We start from the raw sequence: 5,861 nt of genomic DNA, 5'->3' as shown, positions 1-5,861 counted from the left end.
AGCAAGAAACTAAAGGAAAAAGTGAGATATTCTGACATCCTTGGCATTACAGGACGATGGCAAGAAGAAAGGAAAGGTGTTTCATTACCGCAGGGGCCTCTCTGCCGCACTGCTGTGCCAAAGCTTGGCAATGTTGCTTATTCTCAGTGGTTTATATCAACTTAAAAGGGAAAGATTATTTGAATGCCCAGGGACAAACCTCTCTGCTGGAAACATGAGCCTCAGCCGGGGCACAGCTGGCAGCTTAGCAGCAGTAGTGTGGCAGCAGAGATACTATGTGAGGTTAACTGTCACATAGCAGCAAGTGGTCAACAAAAGTCAGCAAAAAAACAGGGTTTTGTCTTTAAGGTATTGATTTTCATTACTACGTTGATATAATATTTATTTAACATGAAACGATTGGGTATTTCCAGAGAATCGAGCCTGATTGGGCTTGTTTGTGTTTGCTGTGATGCAGAATCTGAGCAAAACTACAGAGGGCACAGCGTGGAAGTCAGGATGGTGCCCTACAAATGTCATATTTTCTGAAAACTTCCTGCATGGCAAACTATCACATTTTCCAGAAGCTTGTAATTTAGGAGCAATTTCTGGGATACCTGCCCACATCAAACAAGAGTTTTATATTATTCTGCTCCATTGCTCATTGGAATTGCATACATTTGCACAGAAAATAAAAAACCTCAAGTTTCATCGAAGTTCTCCCAGGTGGGATTGCCGGCACAGATTGGTATTTTCACACATTCCTGAGGTTTAATGAGTACACATGTAATTTCAGTGTCTTCTGTCAGCTGAGTGTGAGCTGTAAGTAACATGGTCGTCTTCATTCTGTCCTGTGCTGTGCTATGTGTGTGTGTGTGTGTGCATGTGGCTGGGAGGTGTGTGTGGGTCAGTCCTGAACGTGCAACAATCACAAGAACCCGACTACTGCATCATTTTACAGTCGAGTGTCCTGAGACGCTGTTCCGAGGGAAGGAGTTCATCTTTCATGAGATGAAGGACGCGAGAGCAGACAAGTGCAGTGTTGTCCACGAGCGTAAGTGTTCTAGGAAGTGTTTCGGAAAGGCCCTTTCAGCGCCTGCTGTCCATGTGAGCAGACTGTAAGTAGGTGAGGGAGTTTTTCTGGATAAGGTGCGTGCAGAGTGAAAGCTTTAGTACTGCCACAGCAGTAAAGTCACCATGTGAGGTTATTGTAAAAGCAATGAGTCACTTAACAGGATTGATCGCCAATTCATGGAACTTTAAATACTGGCCACAAATTAATTCTATTACTTCTGACGCCCAGGAGACTGAAACAAAAATGTGAACTGCTCACCCATGAATGCAGACAGATTATAAAGCAAAAAAGCCAAAATGATTTTCAGAAGTGGACACTGGGAATCGTGAACAGAGATTCATAGTAAAGCAAGGAAATATATAGACTTAAAAAATTCTCCCCTTGTGTCCTTGAATTTCAGTTCTGAGTCCATATCTCTTCATGCCAGCTACAAATATCCCCGTCCTTGCAGTCCAGGGCCAGTCTCTCATGTACAGCGTTAGAGTGACACATCAAAACAGTAAAGTGTGAAAGAGTTGGCACTGTGTGCAGCTTCTGCAGTTTCAGGCGTCTCACTTTCCCTTTTTATTGCGAAATGGCTTGAATCTCAACATTTTTGTTTAGATTTCAGCTGTTTTGACCTTGACAGACTCATGAGATTGACATGCCTGCTGATCCTATTTCTCTAAAGGCTGACTCTAAACTGATGTTATCACCTCAGTAACTTAGAATTACAATAATTCTGCCTCAGTAATTCTTGTTTTCTCACTGCAGCATTTCTATGTTTATCTGAATTTATTATTTATTTTCATTACTTTGAACTGAAACCAACCAGAGAGACAAGAAAAGACAGACCCCAAAATTACTTGAATTACTTGAGTCCAAGTCCAAATCAAACTTTTTGGAGCTGGTTACATCATCCAACATGAGCTGCAGGTGAAACGATGCTGTCAGGTGGCCTGCTCGAGGGGCCTGACGGATGACTTCATAAAAACTGCATAAGTTTTGGTAGTGTGGGGAAAAAAAACAACGCCTCCTGTTTATTTCCTGGGGTCCAGTGCAGCATGGCGCTAAACCTCAGGGAGCTGAGACCGTTGCCTGTTTGAGAAGCATCTCATATGTTTTACTTTCACAATTCACAAAGCACTTCTGAATGCTCTAACAGGGTTCACTAAAGCTGACTAACTGCTTTACATCCTTTCAACAAAGTAATGTTGGTGCCACATGACGACAAAGGTCCACCACGCCTGAGGCCGGTACTCCTCCACTGTCATATATGTAATCTTTGGAGTCATTGCCAATCAGCCTATGCAGTCGTTCAGGTATGAGGATGCTCTCATGAGTACTAAGTGCAGGTGCACTGAAATAATAAATAGTTAGAAGCAAGCAAAGGCTGGTTATTGAGTGTCTGCATTTTCTATTTAAGAGTGCTTTCACCTTCACCTCCTCGTACACCCTCTTCTCACGTTTGGCTAATGCAGCACAAATACACTTTCATTATTATAATCCTTTAGAAAACCAACTTCTTTCACGTTTGCGCTCTGCCCTTTTTTTAAGAACTCTTTGCCTTGAAGCAGTAAGTGTATAGAGCCATTTAACTTTGCTCTCAATTCTTTCGCCTCTAAATTCTTCTAAATCACTTCTTCTCATCATTGTTGTTGCGAAGACGGCACTCCAAAGGACATCCATACAATACACATCCACAGCAAATGGACCCAAACTTCATGAAAAAAGCAAACAAGGATTCAGGGGTGTGTGGTAGCTGTAAAAAGATTTATTCTAAATAGCTATTTAGAATTGAACATTTTGTTTAATAATGCACTTTACATTTAGTTCTTTTGTTCAGAGTTACACAGTTACTGAATGGCTAACAGGTGACAGAAGCTGTATGTGGCACATTAGTGCAAGCTAAACAGAGGAAGACTAGTTGCAGCTGAGACTGTGAGCTCAGGGTAATGATAGCGAGGCAGCAGGGTGAAGAGTAGGGGTGAAACAGAAAGCATAGAGGTCTGGTAGAAATTGTGACCGGGGGATGAATTTTGACCTCAGAATTAAAGTTTTAAAATGACTTAAACCCAAACCTGAACTCAACAAAAGAGCAAGCAGAGATCCTCTTCAGTGCTGTGCTGAACGTACTTTGTATGATCCAAAAGCTAAACCAAAAAGCTACTAGTTTCAGTACTAATGAGCATGACACAGTGCAAAGGCCCATTATTGGGTTTAATGAGGAGTTAATGAGAGATATGGAGGACTAAATTCAGCCCAGTGGAAGAGTAGATCACACATTCAGGACATAGTTGATGGTCTTGGTGGAAACACTTGCTTCGGTGTTACTGGACTGTAAGACAAAGCTTACCGTAGCATTAGCAAGAACTCCAAGCCGTTCACAGCCTTCACAGCCCAGTGGGGGCTATACAGGTACGAATGGAACAGAATATAATTTGGACTCAGAAACGCACCCTCAGCTTTCCAGCGTTGTATGGAAGAGAGCCTCCAGGGACAAATATGCATTTAGGCCATCTATTAGTCTACAGCAAAACGTTCACACAGCATGACGACGCCGTGAGGTCTGTACTCAAACATCAGCAAGCCTTGGAGTCAAGCTGAGGCCTGACAAAAGTCACCTGTTCACAAATGAGGTGCACCATGTTGGAAAAGTGATGAAGGCTGCAGACTGGAAGATGAAGAAGTAGCAAGATCTGAGCAAACTATATTTTTGAATTTAGGTGCGAGATTTCTCCGTCATGCAAAATGCCAAAGTACAAATTTTGGTCAACCAAGGGAAAAGCAAAAGCAGGAGAGTTTATGAGTAAATTTTGGTGTTTAGTGACGACTAAGTTTGTCTAAGCCTATTCAACCTAAGAAATCGGGCACAAAAGCAGCAGAGAAAATGTTCAACAGTTTTACCTTGAAATTTGGCTTCTCTGTCAAAACACACCATGATCAAGGCAAAGAATTTGAGACCCATTTATTCAGACAGCTGCAAAATAAACTGACATTACAAAGTGAAAAACAACTTCTGACACAAGGGAAAGCAGGTGAAAGAGTAACACCGTCTTGTTTTCTATGCCGCAGACCTTGGATGTTGAGAAAAAGGGAACCTGGAGTGAGTATTTGAATAAAGTCACTCATGCTTACAACTTCATAACCACGGAAGCGCTTACTCTGACAGCTATTTGCTTTTTGGTAGAAAGCCACATTTGCCAAATGATTCAATCTTTGGCTGAAATGATGTAATTCAAACAAGGAATATGCTCAAAAATGTCTGAGAATTAAAAAAAAGCACCAGGCAATGCCTCCAAAACCATCTGGGTGACCAGGTCCTTGTGAAGAATATGTCAGAGCATGGAGGGCCGGGAAAATTGTGCTCATATTGGGAAGATCAAATACATGCTGTGGTCTCTCAAAGGGGGGGAACAACCCAGATTGTGAGGTACGGCCTGCATGTGCAGGCATGTTGGTCCCATTATGCTTTGCCACATGAAGAACCGCCTCACAGCACTGTGCAAGGACAAAAACCTCATGTTCGACAACGAAAGACACACAAGGAGCGTAAAACAAATGAACCATCAGAGGACCCAGGGAGCTCAGATGAAGAGGAAAATAACTGGGCTCATAGACCGAGACACCAGCAGCAGCCTGGAGAGCAAAATGTCAAAATTATTCCTGAAATAGTACATCAGCACAATGACGTCACCCAAAACTGGATAAGACACTGATGAATAAATCATCAGGTCGGCCTATTCACACCAACCTGCCGCTTGCACACCAGCATATGGACAACACAGTAGGCCAGTCCAGCTCCACAGGTGTTTGGACCACACCTGGTTTGTCCTAGTCCTGTTCCCGTAGGACTGAATGGTGACTGTCCATTATGTCTCATTAGACAATAAGGAGTGAAGTGAATAAAGTTAAAAGATTACCTTGTGTGATTATTTGCTGTTTCTACTTGGTTTAAAGAAAATCTGTCATGTTGTTCTACTAAGCGGCTTATATTTTCAAAAACTGTTCGACTCAAATGGTTTGAATAACTGAAAAGATGTCCTAGCAATAAGCTCAATGCTATCCTATGGAGTTATGGCACTGAAAAAATCCAAACGCAATGTTTTCAGTTTATTTAAGAAGAAGAGAGAACATGCAGCTGCTTTGTGTCCAGAGATTAGATGCTCTCTCCTCCATAAACTTTAACCATGACATTGAATGAGCTGAATATTGCATTCCTGCATCCAGCTTGCATCACGGCAGCGCAGAGGATCAATTGTGATCTTGACTTTCAGGGGCCGCTGATGCCCAGGTGTGTAAAGAAAGTGCTGGAGTGGAGAAAGCTCAGCCTTGATTAATCATTCTGTTTCAAGTGAAAGCAAACATGCGGTGACATGGCAGCAAACTGATTACAAAACTGTTGATAGCTGCTTTAAAACCTGTGTGTTTGGGTGAATTCCTTTGAAATTAGTTATTCATATTGAGCATTATGACACACACTTTGCTCAGCTGACACACAGTGCAGCTGTGAAATAAAGGACCTGAAGAATAAATGATTTTTTTTTACATAATTGGAACACGGGAAGTCAAATGTTGCATCTTTAAATCTCCAAATATGTTGCCTAAAATATTCAGGATGTTCCTTTAAAAGACAAAACGCATATGGAATTATGATCATGTGCGTGACGTCAGAGGATTGATTAAATATTTATAGCCGGTAGCCTAAGTGCATATATCTTCACAACTTCATTATGAAAGGGAGAGGTGGGCTGAGCCTCGAAATCCCCTCGGAGGCGAGCAGAACAATCGCGCTGGTGAGAGTTTTAGGGACACCGAGGACGCGTTG

Source organism: Chaetodon trifascialis, chromosome 15 (assembly GCF_039877785.1).
Source record: "Chaetodon trifascialis isolate fChaTrf1 chromosome 15, fChaTrf1.hap1, whole genome shotgun sequence".
NCBI lineage: Eukaryota > Metazoa > Chordata > Actinopteri > Chaetodontiformes > Chaetodontidae > Chaetodon > Chaetodon trifascialis.
The sequence above is the reverse complement of the archived record's forward strand: the minus strand, read 5'-3'. Positions refer to the sequence as shown.